The sequence below is a fragment of the Coenobita brevimanus genome, chromosome 103 (genome assembly GCF_032717465.1).
Source record: "Coenobita brevimanus isolate Jiangsu-jjx chromosome 103, ASM3271746v2, whole genome shotgun sequence".
Classification (NCBI taxonomy): domain Eukaryota; kingdom Metazoa; phylum Arthropoda; class Malacostraca; order Decapoda; family Coenobitidae; genus Coenobita; species Coenobita brevimanus.
In genome coordinates, this window is record NC_137056.1 from 35577807 (window position 1) to 35595693 (window position 17887).

At 41.4% G+C, this 17887-nt stretch overlaps 1 protein-coding gene across 2 annotated transcripts in view; it reads right to left on the reverse strand.

Moving 5' to 3' along the window:
- Nucleotides 1-17887, reverse strand: part of Ythdc1 (YTH domain containing 1) — a 314054-nt gene that overhangs the window by 122877 nt on the left and 173290 nt on the right. The window lies entirely within an intron of this gene.

Here is a 17887-nt window from a genome sequence, read left to right on the forward strand (position 1 = left end):
CAATACGTGAGCAATAAACCCCAACCATCCCTTGGATATAAATCTGCACTGGCTCAATCTGATTGGAGCACCTTAAATGCTCACTAAACCACCAGGTGCCTTAATTTGGTTATATGGTTACCACCCAGCACAGCAAATGCTTTCCTGGTGTACAGGAAACCAATTGGCTAGTCACTCTGTGTAGAGTCACCCATAGCCAGACGGAAGAGGAAAGAATGAAGGAAAGAAAGTCAGAGGAGGGAGTGTAAAGTCACACACAGGCAAAAGGAAGAGGAAAGAATGAAGGAAACAGACAGAAGAGGAAGGAAGGATGAAAGGAAAGGGCAGACACCCAAAGCTTTACTACACTGAGTGAGTGGATGGTGAGTGCCCCCATCTACCAAATCAACATGTTAACACACTAACTAACCAACCAACTGATCTCTCTCTCTCTCTCTCTCTCACAAAACAATCCTAAAACCTTACCAAAAGATCTCTGAGAGTCTATCTGAAATGGATATACTCCCACAGTCCTCCAGATTCACGTCAAGATCAGCCTGGGGCCTGGGGCCCAAATAACAACCACTTGATCAAACAAAAAATGGTGGTTGCTGCTGTTGCTGTACTGACTATACAGTATTAAGTTTCTTTATAATGACCATACCATTTAAGCACAATCTTTTCTACTTTTATATAAATTATATACAATGCAATTCTCCACAGCTATAATGACCATATAAACCAAGCAAGCTGTAGGTTCATAATAATTATACCATATATAATGTTGTATTCCAAACTGTTTCATGAATCACTATATTTCTCAGCTTTGCGCAGTGGCAGTATCGTAACCAATGAGGTCTTGTCTAGGTGATGTATCTGCTGCTGCAATAAAGCTCAAATTGGGAAAAGTTGTAAAATACCATCTCAGCACTTTTGCGGCACCTTGGTTTGGGTTAACTTTCCTAGACAGGTAGTCAAGTTGTACCCCAGCTGCTCATGGTGACCTCGCAGACAACCTGTTTTTTAATTTCTGTTCTTTGTTTATTATTTTTTAGTTCCCCCCCCCCCCTAAATTAGGGTGACACAAATGGGAGCAGGATAGTATTGTACTGTATATACTTTTTGCTGCAGTTGTTGTCATTGTTTGTGTACATTCTTTTCTTTTTTGCCAACCATGAGCAAGCAACACCAGTGCCTTCACTGCAGTAGGTCTGTAGCAAAAAGTGGACAAGCACTGAAGTGCGCCTACTGCAGCGAGTGGGTTCATTTGGAATGTGAAAATAAAGATGCTAATGATTATCCATTTAGCGGGGATTTCGCTGGCTGTGCAGCCAATGTGTTACACCAGTGGATGAGGTCTTGGCTGGTGGAGGAAGTAGAGTCACTAAGAAGGAGCTGGAAGATGGGGTTGCTGGGCCAATCTTTCAGCCTACCAGAGATGTTTCAACCAGACTGGAGGCATTAGAAACCAAGGTCTTATCACCCATGGCTGCCACACAAGACCAGGCCAAGTCATTTGCGGATGTTCATGGGTCTCTCATGGGGGAGACGAAGGCTCTGCCTTGGGGGATGTTAGAGATCAGTGCTCATAGAGGAAAAAAAAAACCATTCGTAGTCAACAGGTACTGATTGTATAACCAAAGAGCAGTGCTGACGCTCCAATGTGTCCAATGGGACCAGAAGACATCAGAGGTGTACCTGACTTGGTATCAGTTGATAGCTGCCTTAAGACCAAGGATGGTGGGCTAGTAATGAAGTTTTCATCAGCCAAGGCCAAAGGTGAAGAAACTGGGATACAGAATGATCCACTTAGCTCTGATGGAACTTTTTGCTTATCATAGCTACGGAAAATGCTGCCAAAAATGATCGTGGCGTGCCTTCCCTCTCTCTTGGGCAACTCTGACATCATCCCTACCATTCTGAATCAAAACAATAAAACTAAGAACCTCATTGACCCAGGCTGCACCCTCAACCTTCTCTTCGCAAGAACAAAGAATGACAATACAACCGCTGTCTTGAAGATGTCACCAGAGGTGAGATCTTCCATCGTAGAACAGGGCAACTACAGCATATCTATGTAGAGCTTACAAGATGCCACACTTTTGACAGATTCAGGGTTACACAATATCAACACTGTCAAGGTTTTGGTCAAACATCTGAGAGGTGTTCTGGAAAAAGTAATGAACCTAAACTGTTTGTGCTGGGGCCCATAAGCCTAAGGATTAGTAACAGAAATTCTCCCAAATGCATCAACTACCCTTCCTTGAGACATCAAAAAGCTAATACTAATTCACAGTCGACTGCCCATTTTGGATCTAGTAGTGACTGTCCAATTATGATTTCTCTTAGGAACAGACTGATTGAAAACATCAACTTCAAAAATTTGAAAAACTGACTACATCTCTCCTGAACCAGTTAAGGATGGGTCTTTTAAATATTCATTCCATCCTATTAAGATAGACCATATTAATAAACTTCTAAATCAGCACGGGATTGACATTTTGTGCTTGACTGAAACCTGGTTGTATGAGTCTGATATTAATATTATTCATAGTGCTTTGCCTAAGACACATTCTGTTATAAGTATTCCCAGGCCTGCTGCTGACTATCTAGGAGGAGGCGTAGCACTCATCTACTCGGCAGCACTTCTAAACACTTCACTCATAGTCTCTGACCTGACCCCATCTTCATTTGAAGTTATGGAAGTATTAATAAATTTCCATCAGAATACCATTAGAATTGCAACTGTCTATCAATCAGGTCATCCGGGTACAGATCGAGGTTATATGGAGGAGTTTGGGCAGTTTCTTGAAGACTTGTCTCTTAAATCTGGAGGACTTCTTGTTTGCGGTGATTTCAATTAGTGGATGGACAGTCCGCAGTCAAAACCATTTTCTTCAAAATTCCTTGAGCTGATCACCCAGAATAATTTTTTCAATCATATGAGTGATCCTACTCATGTCTCGGGACATGTCCTTGACTAGATCTTGTCCCTTGTTGGTTGCAGGTGTGTATCTGATGTGGAGATTGACTCAATTGACCCCCTTATCTCTGACTATGCTCTGCTCGCTTTTAGTTTTGATATCCCGAAATCTCCTTACTATAAAAAGGTCATCAGGTTCAGAAATTACAGGGACGTTGACACCCATTTGATGTGTCGTGAAATTGATTAGCCTTTAACCCCTTAACCGCGGGGCGTCACTTTCGTGATGCTTAGGAGCAAGGTAATCATACCGCGGGGCGTCACTTTCGTGATGCTTAGGAGCAAGGTAATCATACCGCGGGGCGTCACTTTCGTGATGCTTAGGAGCAAGGTAATCATACCGCGGGCCGTCACTTTTGTGATTCTGTGTTATTTTAAATTCGCCCGGGCTTTCAAGTGGTGGCTTGTATCATCTATCAGTACTGCCAATGTCCAACACTAGTCAGCACTCCTAATCTCATCTGTACTCCCATCCATTGTTGACAATTTAGCCATTTCTCTCCATTCTTGACTCCCCTCCCTACCTCTCCTCCATTACCCTATCCTCTCGCCTGCCCGGCTGTGCTACGCTAAGTAAATCTTCCCTGGAATTTTCCACTGATTTCATCCATTGAAATAAGCCCTATGCCCTATTCTCATACCAAATAATATATACAAGAAAGAAATAAGGTAAGTGAGAGTGCCATACACCTAGAATTGGCTAATTATAACCTGACAACACCTCACATGCATTCATTCGCTAATTTTCGCTGTTTATTTCCCCTTGAAATATGCCATATAATCTATTTTCGTAATAAAAATATATATAAGAAAGGAAGGGAGATGCCTAAGTGATATTTACATTCACCTGGAACTACCTAATTATTGCAGGCCACCACACTGTATTCTACGCTAAGTAAATCTTCCCTGGAATTTTCCATTGATTTCATTCATTGAAATAAGCCCTATGACCTATTCTTATACCAAATAATATATACAAAAAAGAAATAAGGTAAGTGATAGTGCCATACACCTGGAATTGGCTAATTATCACCTGACAACACCTCACGTGCACTAGTTCGCTAATTTTCGCTGTTTATTTCCCCTTGAAATATGCCGTATAATCTATTTTCGTAATAAATATACATATAAGGAGGGAAGGGAGAAGCCTAAGTGATATTTACATTCACCTGGAACTACCTAATTTATTATGTATTGTCTTGGTTTCCTGCTAATCATTTCATTGCTATATATTAGCTAGTCTCACAAGGCTGAAGTTGGTAGTATTGCACTCACCCTAGCCAGGCGGCAGGAGGCCACCACTATCAGTTCACTGTCGTCTTTCAAAGTGAAAGTACGTCTGATTCGCTCCTGCTAACTTCCGCCGCTTTTTAGCCCCATGCAAAGGGCCCTGTGACCTTTACCCCCTACTAAACCTCGTGTGGAAAGAGGTAAAGGGCTGACAATTGATAAAGAGTAACTACGATCTTTCTATTGAGTAAAACAGTGCAAGTGGAACTGTAAATAATATGTAAACAGCAAGTGAAAACAATGAATGTAAATATAAGTGAACAGTGGAAAATACTTTTATAAGTTACTTCATGTGACAGTGCATAACACAGTGTAAATAAAATAGAAATGTAAATAATGTAAATAAAATAGAGAATGTAAATAGAAATGTAAATGAGTAGTATTATAAGAATACGAGTATATACACTAGGAGTAATGAAAGTGAAAGTTTCACTCTAGCATGTATGAATACAATGAGTTATGAGAGTGAAGGTGAAAGTGACATTCATTCTCAATGCTAGTATGCAGGACGAGAAAGTGAATGCTACGTATTTTACTGAAAGAGAAATTGAATGCCTACAGTGACAATAAACTACTATTACTGAAGGAAACTTATGGATAAAGACTGTAGATATATATGTGTTATATAGCAATAGAAATATAAACTGTGAGTGTTTTTATGAATAATAAATGACAGAACACCAGCAGCGAACTAGCGCAAGGGGGAAGGTCATATGCCCTCATAATTTTCATTGCTTTCACGGTGTTTTTTTTTTTTTTTTCTTTTTTTTTTTTTTGGAGTATGGATTCCAAACTATTTGAGAATCATAGAATAGTGTTTCTAGTGATAATATCAGGCTGTGGTAATCATATTACGGGTTGTCAGGAAGTGTAAAGTGGAGACTTTGTCACCCAAATTCAGAGGTCTCCACAAGTCCTACGGTACTCGACGAAGGCTCAACAAACACCCCAGGAGAAAGCTGAAGGTATGTGCCATAAGCATATGTGATTTTAATATTCTAGGACTAATAACTGATTTTTGGCAAATATTTTTAGAGAGTCTGTCGGAGCGCGAATATGCCCGTGGGAGCCGCAAGAAAAAGCAAAACAAGCCCGCGGTTAAAGGGTTAAACTACTTTGATTCTTTAATCTATCTTCTAATGATTTGGCTGATATATATATATAACAATGAGCTTAGGTCAATTTTGACCATTGGTGTCCTGAGGTGGTAAAAACAATCACAGTATGTGATAATTCTCCGTGGTACGGTCCATCCATTAATTCTTTGAGTTGACAATGTTGAAAGGCAATACATGAGTGGCACTTGCAACAGATCAAAGTAACTCGTTTGAGTTAAGATTGTGTGAGAAGAGCAGCTGTTCACACTTTAATAGCCCAAAAGGCTAGGTATTATCAAAATAAAGTATTCTTTCATGTGGTGATTAAAAAAAAAAAAAAAAAATGCAGTTGTGAACAAATTAGTTGGTTGGAGGAATGCAACTGTTAAACCAACTTCTGTATCTGATACCCAATTTGCTTCTGACTTGGATTCATTTTTCACAACTAGGCCTAAGCTATCTTGCATAAGACATGATTTTGACAACAGTTCTTCTAGTGAAGTGTACCCAGTTGACTTCCAACCACAGTAAACAGGGGGTAATTTGCTTTCAACATTTCATCCACTTGATGTAAATACTGTAAAGTCAAATATTACATCAGAGAACTTAACAAAATATTTTGCCCACACGACCCGAGTAACTTATCACAATGCCTGATGTGTACGGGAATGCTGCAGACTTTATCTGCAACATAATAATTTGATGCATCTTAGATAGTAATTTTGTGCAGTCTGAGAAGCATGCTTTGCTTAGCCCCGTAATCAAGAAACCTGGCCTTGATGTCGAAAGCATGACAAATTATTGCCCTGTCTCTAACCTGTCTTTCCTATCCAAGATTATTGAGCGAGCCATACTTGATCAACTCTTACCTCTACTGGAACACAACAGAGTTGTTCCAGCTGTTCAATCAGCATACAGAACATACCATTCAACTGACACTGCATTAACAAGGATTCATAGTGACTTGGTGGTGAACACCTGAAGTGGGATGTCCTCTCTCCTAGTTCTGCTGGATCTGTCTGCAGCTTTTGATACAGTTGATCATGAACTATTGTTGGATGATATGTTTTTTTATGGCATTCATGATTGTGCTCCTCTGCTCCTTAAGCTGTATCTGTCGGACAGATCTCAGACAGTGGTTGTTGATTACGCTATCTCTGATTCTGCTCCCATCCTGTTCCGAGTCCCTCAAGAATCAATTTTGGGTCCAATTCTATTTACAATGTAAATATACACGAGCAGTTTATCATCTTTACTTGATGTTCATGACGTGTCCTATCATTTTTACGCTGACGACACTCAGCTCTATGTTAAGATGTCAGATATTAACGATACCAAGACTAAGCTTGAATCTGTAACATTTGGCTACGAGGAAACATGCTGAATGATGGCAAAACTGAGATCATCATCATCTGAGAAAACAGAAGCAGTGACGACACTGATAATGCCCTGGCTTTGAACATTGGTGTGTCACAGTTTCATCCAGTCAGTTCTGTTCAAAATATGGGTGTTTATTTTAATTCAAAGTTAAATTACAAAGAACATATTAATAAAGTTGTCAGAAGGTGTAACTTGCATGTCAGAAATCTGAATTCTGAGAGGAAATTCCTGAACAGATGTTGCCTCTTAACACTAGTCCATGCAGTGGTCTTGTCTCATGTCAATTAAATTCACTGTGGATTGGTTTTCCAAATAATATACTAACAAAAGTTCAGTCTGTGTTTTGAACTGGGCGGCATAGCTTATCTTTGGTCTCCCCCCGAGAACCCTGACTACCCCGTTCCTAACTGAGCTGCACAGGTTATCAGTAAAGGCTAGACCTGAATTTAAACTGTCTTACTACATTCAAGGTTCTCAAGTCTGGTGAACTGAAATATCTTCCTGAACTGTTAAAATTCCCATGGGCATGCCAAGATGTGATGTTATGTTGTGGAGATGATTCCTTGCGTCTTCATGAGCCTGGAGCCATTTAAAAGTCATCTTTCTCTGATCGTTCTTTTATGTACTGAGCCCCTAGATTATAGATTCCTATTGTCCATGACACAACTCTCTTCTCTTGAGTCCTTTAAGAGACAGCTGAAAGCCTTTCTTTTTACAAAATGCTACAATCTGGAGAGAGGTAACATGACAGATGATTGTAAGATTTAATTACTGCCACTTTCATATTTTTTTATTGACGAACTTTGTATTGTTTACGAGAGATGTCACAATTCTTGTAGTATAATTGTAAAAATAATGTACAGTACTATATATGTGTGCTGAATGCTAGTTTCCCTATGAAAGAACTGGCACATCTGAAAAACAATAGACCAGATTGGGTAAATACCCGGTATATTTTGTAACAGGATATTGGTCTTTGAGAGAGGTGAAGTTAGTGAATGAACAGCGAGGTTAGATGGTGAGGAATTGGAAAATGTGAGTACGTTTAAGTATTTGGGTAATGTGATGAGTAAGGATGGAGGTTTGGAGGGTGAAGTGCTTGAAAGGGTACAGCAGGGAAGAAAGGTTGCTGGTTCCTTGAAAGCAGTGATAAGAAACAGGGAAGTGAGCATGGAAGTGAAAAAGTTACTACATGACAGTATTGTGATACCAACTCTAACGTACGGAAGTGAAGCTTGGACATTGTTGGAAGGACACAAGTCAAGAGTGAGAGCAGTGGAAATGAGTTATTTAAGAGGAGCCTGTGGAGTCACGTGGAGAGACAGGCTGACGAATGAGGATATAAAGGAGCGTTGTGGTGTGGATGTGGATGTGATAGGAAGCGTTATGAGGAACACAATGAGGTGGTTTGGCCATGTGGAGAGGATGGAGGGTGAAAGACTGACGAAGAGAGTGTATGTGAGCGAGGTGGAGGGGGGAAGAGGGAGGGGGAGGCCGAGGACGAGATGGAGGGATGGGGTGGAGAGGTATATGAGAGAGGGGGGTGTGAGTTGGGAGCAGGGCAGTGAAATGGCGGGGGACAGGGCGACTTGGAGGCGATTTGTTTGTGGCCACCCCAAACGGGATTGAGGTGTCTGGCAATAGATAGATAGATAGATAGATATTGGTAGTGAAAATTCTGTTTGGTAGAAGAATAGCTGCGATTATATCGGCATATGCTCCACAGGCAGGACTGGATGAAGCAGAGATAGATAGATTTTGGGATGATTTAATACATGCAGCGGGTGGTATAAGGGATGATGAGATAGTGGTTTTGGGAGGGGACATAAATGGTCATGCAGGTGAAGCAGCACAAGGTTATCAAGGAGTGCATGTGGGATGTGCATTTGGTATAAGGAATGCAAGAAGGGGAAAGGATACTCGAGTTTGGGGAGGCAAAGGACATGATTGTGTGCAACACATATTTTAGGAAAAGAGACAGTAGGTTAATTACGTATGAGTCTGGGGGAAATAGCAGTCAGATAGATTATTTTCTGGTTAGGAGGGTCGATAGGAGGTTAGTGACAGATGTTAAAGTTATAGGACGTGAGGAGTGTGTGCAGCAGCACAAACTACTGATTTAAGATATGGTGCTTAAAGAATGAGTGATGAAAAAGAGGACTTATGTACCTTGGAGGAAAATATGGAAGCTGAAAAACCAAGTAGTAGATGCCTTCTACAGCGAGTTGAGGAGAGTGGTGGCTGAACAGGGAGCTGTAGAAAGAGGCGTTAATGAACAGTACAGAGCCCTCAAGAACAATCTCTTGAGAGTTGCTGATGTAACATGCGGTTCGATAAGAGGACCACCAAGACATAAAGTAACTTGGTGGTGGGATGAGGGTGTAGAAGCCACAGTTAAGGAGAAAAGAAGGCTTTTCCGGGAATGGAAGAAGGGTGGTAGCGAAGAGGAATATTTGGCTGCCAAGCGTAGGGCTAGAAGAGAGGTATACAGGGCAAAGTCTGAGTCACAGAGACTTTTACTTGATAACCTAAATCATGGGGAAATGAAAAATATGATATTTAAGGTGGCAGGTCAGGTGAAGAGGGATAATCAGGATATTATAGGTGAGCAGAGTGTGAAGAATGATGAAGGAAGAGTAATGGTGAACAGTGAGGATATTAAAGATGCATGGAGAAAGCATTATAACTGGTTGTTGAATGAGGAGTTTGACTGGGACAGAGAAGGTTTGGAGCCAGCAGATCCAGTGTCTGGCCCTTGACCTTTGATTGATGCTGCTACTGTGAGTGAGTCAATAGGCAGGATGAAGGTGGGGAAGGCAGCAGGTGTGTCTGGGTTGACTGCCGAAATGTTGAAGGCCTCAGGCGATATAGGGGTGAAGTTAGTCACTGACCTGATAAATAGGATTATTTATGAGTGTGTTGTCCCAGAAGATTGGCTGAAGAGTGTAATTGTAAATGTGTATAAAGGGAAGGGTGATGCCCAGGAAAGAGGAAATTATAGAGGTATAAAGCTTTTAGATCAGATAATGAAGGTAATGGAGAGAGTTTTAGAAGGTATGATTAGAGAAAGAGTGAATATTGATGAGATGCAGTTTGGGTTTATGCCAGGTTAGGGGACCACTGATGCCATATTCATTGTTCGACAGCTTCAGGAAAAATATATTGGTAGGAGAAGGGATCTGTATTTTGTTTTTGTTGATTTGGAAAAGGCCTTTAACAGAGTCCCTAGAGAGGTGGTGAAGTGGACAATGAGAAAGCTTGGCTTGGAGGAGTGGCTGGTTAGGGTGGTTATGGCTATGTATGTGGGTGCTCACACCCAGGTAAGAGTGAATGGAGATTTGAGCGATGGGTTTTCCGTGAATGCTGGCGTGCATCAGGGGTTGGTTTTGAGTCCCATGTTGTTTATCATGGTACTTGAAGCCCTTTCACGTGACTTTAGAAACGGACTCCCGTGGAAGTTGTTGTATGCTGATGATTTGGAGTTGATTGCAGAGAACGAAAGGGAGGCGGAGGAGAGGTTTAGGAAGTGGAGAGATGGTATGGGGCACAAGGGCTTAAGAGTAAATGCAGATAAAACAAAAGTGATGATATCTAGGGTCGGTGGCGGTACTGTCAAAGACGAGGGAGAGTGGCCATGTGCAGTTTGCCACAAGGGCGTGGGAAGTAATTCCATCTTGTGTGGTGTTTGTGATAAATGGGTACATAAGAGATGTAGTGGTATCAGAGGTAGACTGCGAGATAATGCTGTTTTTTTGTGTACAGCGTGTCGGGGAGAGCGGGTGGAGATTGTCAGACGTAAAAGAATTGAACTTCCTGGTGAATATCTTGAGTGTGTGGAAGAGTTTTGTTATTTGGGAGACAAGTTGTGTGCTGGAGGTGGGGTTGGAGCTAGCTCTGTGGTTAGGGTGAGAAGTGGTTGGAAGAAGTTTAGGGAGCTCTTGCCTCTCCTGACATTGAGAGGACTCTCCCTACGTGCTAAGGGGTCTTTGTATGCAGCATGTGTTAAGAATGTAATGCTGTATGGTAGTGAGACCTGGGCAGTGAAGGAGGAGGATATTCGCCTGCTCAGACGTACAAAAATGACAATGATTAGGTGGATGTGCAGTGCGTCCCTGTGTCCAAGGTCTGGGGGGGCTGGGTTCATGATGGAAGAGTTGAGAGGTAGGATGGGACTGGAGTGTATTGGTGTTGTGATGAGGAGAGGTAGATTGAGATGGTTTGGACATGGGGAGAGGATGGGGGATGATAATTGGGTGAGGAAGGTGAGAAGTGTTAATATTGGGGGTGGGGTTACGAGGGATAGACCGAGAAAGACATGGGACGATGTCATTAAGTGTGACCTCAGGGTTAAGGGACTGAACAGGGAGGCTGCAATGGATCGTGCAGCATGGAGAGCCGCCATTAGGTGACCAAGGCCGACGCATGGAAGCATGTTGGAGCCTTTAAAAACAAAAACGAAAAACAAGCAGATGGGGGACGTGGAAGGTGTGTGCAAGATATTCACAGAAGACATCTGTGCAGCATGTGAGGTGGTGAGGGGTGATGAGAAGGTGAAAGGTGGTGCACGGAGCAGCATGGTGGACTGAAGAGGAGAGAGAGACTGTGGCACAAAAGAAGAAAGCATATAGTGAGTGGATGAGAAACAAGGGCGCGGAAGAAGTTGAGCGACGGAAGAGAGAGTTGTCTGTAGAGAGGAAGAGTGAGGTGAAAAGAACAGTATGAGAGAGTAAGAAGACAGTGGATGAGGAATTTGGAAGGAACTTGAGTGTAAAGTGGAGGGAATGTAAGAAAATGTTCTGGAAAGAGGTAAAGAGAGTTAGATAGGGTGCCAAAGAAGTTCGTTGGGGAGTGAAAGATAAAAAAAAGGACAAGTACATCCTTCAACTTTGCGATTCACCAATATCGTGAGGTAGTTTCAAAAGTCATGTATTTTTTAACATTTATGAACTTTGCAAGCGATCACACACTCTGTGAGGTCGAGTGGTAGGAGAGTCGTCTTCCCGCACTACTTTGACACGCGGAGTAGTGATGTCATGGTTCACTGGGCGTATTGCACCTCCTAGTTCAGTGGTCTGCCGTCCCGCCACGTTTGTTTGCACCTGTTCCCAACCAAGGTCACTGACCCTCACAATTTCGTGGTGCTCCTCGCAATGTCCCAGCAGTCTAACATTACAAGAGTGTTATCATGGTGCCAACGGGTAAGAAGAAGTAAATAAGTTTGGAGACCAAACTGAAAATGATTGAAAGGCAAAAAGCAGGTAAAGGTAACTCTGCTATTGGTCGGGAGTTTGGTGATTTTATGTTCCTTACCTATGATGTTTTCTTATTGATATTACTGTACAGTACATCAGTTCATGTTTGTTTCATTTATCATCATAAAATTCAAAGGCAGAGTCGAGAGAAAGAGTGGGAAAGTGTGCTTACCTTCAGGTGATGTCGACCAATTTGTCTATAATTCATATATTTAATTGTTTCAATTTTGCAAAATTTTGATTTTGCGGGGGTTTTTGTCAACCATATTCTCGCAAAATTGGAAGAAGGACTGAAGTTTACTATTGGAGAAGGGGAAAGAGTGAGCACATGGAGAGAACACTTTAAGGAACTGTTGAACACAGAGAATGAAAGTAATGCAAGTATATATGACTGGGGAATGGCTGGGAGAAGGAGGGATGTGAGAAGAGAGGAAGAAATCAGTAGGATGGAAGTTGTGGAAGCAATGAAGAAAGTTAAAATGGGGAAAGCCCCACGAACTGATGGAGTGTGTGGTGAAACAATGAAGCATGGGGGAGATATGGTAGTAGAATGGATGTGGAAGATGTGCAGATTGGCCTGGGAGGAAGGTAGAGTCCCAGAGGATTGGAAGTCAGGTTTAATTGTTCCCCTGTACAAAGGAAAAGGAGAAAAAGAAGTGTGTGGCAAAATAGGGGCATGTGTCTTCTTAGTGTAAGAGGAAAAGTATATGGTAGGACACTTACAGACAGAGTTTGGGAAATTACAATGGAATTAGTTGGAGAAGAACAGGGAGGTTTCAGGAAGGGAAGAGGTTGTGTAGATCTGATATTCTCAGATGAAAAGTTTCTTGAGAAGGGAAAAAAGTTGTATGCGACCTTTATGAATTTACAGAAAGCATATGATAGGGTGGACAGACATGGATTCTGGAAAGGATTAAGAATATATATGGGAAGATGCTGAAGGCCGTGAAGAGTATGTATTAGGGTGCTAAGGCTGCAGTGCATGTGGAAAGTGAACTGAGTGAGCTTTTCTATTTGAAGGTTGGACTGAAACAGGGATGTGTCTTGTCTCCATGGCTGTTCAACCTTTGTAAGGGTGGGGTTATGAAAGAGATATAAGGTAGGGCAGTGGATGTCGGAGTGGCCCTATTGAGAGAGGGCAGCGTTTGGAAACTCCCTGTACTGTTGTTTGCAGATGATACTGTGTTGTTGAGTGAAGACGAAGGGGAGCTGCAAGGCTTGGTGGATGAGTTTGAGAGACTGTGTAAGAATTGGAATCTAAAGGTGAATGTAGGGAAGAGTAAAGTGATGGTCTTTGAGAGAAGTGAAGTCAATGAATGTCCAGCGAGGTTGGATGAGGAGGAAATGGAAAATGTGAGTGCGTTTAAGTACCTGGGCAGTGTTATGAGTAAGGAGGGAAGTTTAGAGGGTGAAGTGCTTGAAAGGGTACAACAAGGAAGAAAGGATGCTGGTTCCTGGAAAGCAGTGATAGAAACAGGAAAGTGAGCATGGAAGTGAAAAAGTTACTACATGACAGTATTGTGATATCAACTCTAACGTATAGAAGTGAAACTTGGACCTTGTTGGAGGAACACAAGTCAAGAGCAAATGCAGTTACATGGAGAGACAGACTGACAAATAAGAAAGTGAAGGAATGTTGCAGTGTGGATGTGGATGTGATAGGAAGTGTTAGGAGAAACACACTGAGGTGGTTTGGCCATGTGGAGAGGATGGAGAGTGAAAGACTGATGAGAAGAATGTGTGTGAGTGAGGTGAAGGGGGAGCGAGAGGGAGGGGGAGGCCAAGAATGAGATGGAGGGATGAAGTGGAGATGTATATGAGAGAGGGGGTTGTGGGCTGGGAGCAGGGAAATGAAATGGCAGGGGACATGGCGACATGGAGGCGACTTGTTTGTGGCCACTCCTTACGGGATTAAGGTGTCTGACAATACACTCAACCCCCTGCTATCGTGCATTCAGCTATCACGTTTATCTGCTATCACACACACATCAAATGCACAACCATACATACTATCACGCACCCCGAGACCGCTATCACGCGTCGAGTTTGAAGACAGGCTAAGCGAAACTTATTCACACGGCACTTCATACGAGGTTTGCCGAGGATACGATGGTTAATCGGAACGGTAACGTGGTAAAATTGCCGACAATACCATGGGCATTTGGAATGCATCTGAACGGATTCCTGCCGAGGATACGACGGGCAAATCAGTATGAACACTGAACAAAACCCATTCAACTCAAAAGAATATATCGTACTACAGCACTGAAATTTAGCCTAACACTGAATACTTATTAATACTGTATTTTAGAATAAATATCAATCATTTTGAAACCCTTATAAAGAGTTAATATTTCCTGTGCTGAGAAAACTGTGATGTCGATAAAGTAATCACGTGTTTACAACTGAGACGGGGCTCTGGAATCAGTATGAAGAACATGTGTGATAGCGTGCAAGTTTTGTTCCACTTAAATCTTCCTCAACCGTTCCTGATACAATGTACCATGTGATACCCCCTTTAGCTGTGGACACTAAGAAATCATGGAGATGGCTACAGAGATCTGGCGGCAATTAAGCCACTCCCAAGCCTCGGAACCCATCAAACCACCCAAGCCTTAATCCTTATGGAAGTTTGATGGTCTTATATGTTGTTTATTTATTCATTATACTGTTATTATTAATATAATAATGCTTTATTTCATGTTGGAGGAGAGACTGGCAGGAAATCGCAGGCATAAAGTGGTTAAAAGTTAGAAAAATGGGCCACCAAAAAACCAATTAGAAATTTTCCCATTGATTGTTCAGTTCAGCTATCGCATATTCAGCTATCACGCGTGTTTGCTGTGACCAATTAGGCGCAACAGCAGGGGGTTGAATGTAGTTAGATTATTTTTACTATCCTTACACAACCCACACATACACAGTCATCAGTAGTTCCATTTCCACAATCATTCAAAGCAAGTTGTGTGAATTATAAAGAGGGCAGTGTAGTTTGGGGTGCACGCTGTATCTTATGGAGATGGGTGAGGTGAGGGAGAACATTGTAGTCTTGAGTGATGAACTAACTTCTTTGGGAAAATAAGTTTCTGTGGAGTATATTTCAAGGGGCATCTCTTTTTGGATAATATTTTTAGATATTTTGGATAACTGTGGTGAACATGTGTTTCTCAATGTAAGAGAATGTGTGTGACGCTCTGCTGGTGGTATTGGTGCGATGTTCTCTAATAATTTTATACATGCAGAGATTCATTTTCAGCTACACTGCAAAATGACAGTTACAGAACAGCATGAATTTACTACCATTTTTTTGTTCTTGGAAAAATGACTGAATTAATCTTTCACTGCACAAATGCCACATATGCAACCTTACAATGCCTATATTCAGTGAGCGTACTACCTCTCAATATTGAATACTATTACTACTATTAATATAAAATACAGTATTAACAGTTTGTTTCTGTGTGCTGGGAGTTGGTATAACCATGCAGCAGGGATGAATATCTCCCATATCTCACATATTTCCTATAGTTCTTTATTGGGAGTACAGTTATGGTACCTGGTGAGGGTGATTTATATTTGGGGGTCTTTGTGCACATTGTGACTGCTGTACTAACTTTATTTTGTTATAAGTAATGTTTTATGTTTGTGTCTATGTACAGTTGTGAACAAAATTTAATGTATGGCTTCACTTTTTAGTTCAACAATTATGACACTAATAATGTATTCTTTTGTATCTGCACATCATATACTGGTTTCAGAAATCATCAGTTATCATCTCTTTATTCATCACAATGAAGTAACTCTACAATAATGTCGCCAACTGTACCAGGGACCAAGAAAGGGACTGCTTAACTTAATGTAACCACAGAAGTCAGATCTCACAAAATTGGGCCTGGATTTACAAACACAGTCACCTTCCTTTCACAACTTAACTTTTCATCTGCAGGAAGAACAGAATGGTGAGTTTTCTACCCTATCCTTTCCTTGTTCTACCAGCAAAAACAAATCTGAGATATGAGATGAAATGATTAAAAGTCTGCTTGCGAATCTTCATTGCATCCTGTTGGCCAATAATGATGACGGTGTGTGTCTTTCTTTACTTCATTATGATTATGTACTGAGAGAGACATATGTGTATCCAGTATGGGTCGTTCTGTGTAAAGGAGTGGCGACCTAAAAGGTCACCAGAAGATGAGTCCCAGATTCATGTCATGGGAGTAAAAAGTGACTGTTGATTTTGTTGCAAAAGCAGTCTATATGGGCCCATATGGAGAGATCTTGAAGGCTTATTTGTGTTGCTGAGGACAAGGGAATAGTACTGTAAAAGAAATTTGGGGTTTTAAAACTTTAACAGAGTTCACAGTGTTACTGCATAATCTGATCACCAGCACTTGAGTACTGTAATGGAAACTTTGAGAAAGAGGTGGAAAACTGAACGGTGGCATCATCAGCACACAAGTGGTACAGATAATACCACATGGTAGTAAAACACATATGATTACTGCATAATACGAAGCTGGTGCAAGGACAGCACTTAAGAATACAAATGTTCATTTTAAAAAAAAAGGGGAGGGGAAGGAGACCCTTTTGCAACAGCAGTTGTGCACTGCCTAGCAATCAAACATGAAATGATGACATAGATTGAACATTTTAATTGATAAGCACACAGTTAAACATCTTGGATCCAACAACTTAATTAGTGAAAGACAATATGGTTTTCACCACGAAAGATCCACCACTGACATACTCAATCTCCTGACTCATACCATTCAACAATCAATCAACCTATATGGAGAAACTCATGCAGTAACCATTGGTATTTCTAAAGCTTTCGACAGAGTATGGCAGCGTTCCCAGCTGTCCAACTCCCCTGCCATGGAAAAACGTCTTTTGTTCCTCTGCTTTCCTCATATCTCAGCGACAGAAAAATAAGAGTAAAAGTAGATGATGTATATCTGTATTCCAATTTCCACTCAATTAACGCTGACATGCCACAAGCATCAGTTCTGGCGCCAACCCTGTTCCTGGTTCATGTTAATGATCTCTTATCTGTCACCCACAATCCCAGCCATTCATATGCAGATATTAATGATTTCTTATCTGTCACCCAAAATCCCATCCATTCATATGCAGATGACTCAACTCTTCATATTTCATTCATACTCAGACATCCATTTACAAAGTCTAATATCTCTAACTCTCAACTCAGTACAGCATCTCCATAAATCAAGACTTATCTATGATCAACGAATGGGGACAAAACAACCTTGTCTCATTGAATGCTAGTAAAACCAAATATATACCATTTACTAACAGACAGATATTGCCAGATTCATATATTACCTTCAATGCTACTAATATGCCCATCTCCAAAAGTACTGAAATTCTCGGTGTCTCACTTACAATGCCCTCAGCTGGACCTCTCATGTCAGATCACTTGCTAAAACCGCCTCAAAGAAACTTGGATTATTGTACAGAGTCCATAACTTCTTCACTGACAAGCAGTAAGCTATAATTTATATGAGTCATGTGCTCTCTCAGCTTGAATATTGCTCACCCTTGTGGAGTGGATGTGGAGAGATTGCATTAAAACAACTAGATAAAATTCAGAACAAAGCTGCTGGAATTATTAATAACCCTGCTATTATAAATAAACTACCTCCCCTACAAGTAAGAAGGAATGTTGCCTCTCTAGCATTATTTTACAGGTATTTTTATAACAAATGCTCAGACGAAGTTGCATCCATTGTGCCACCTCTCCATGCCTTCCCTTGTGCTACATGGGCATCTGGCAGTGCTCATGACTGGAACGACACTCAGCCACATTGCAGAACTTCTGCCAAGTAGAATTCTTTCATTCCCCGAACTGCCTCTCTCTGGAACTTGCTTCCGCAGAGTTGTTTCCC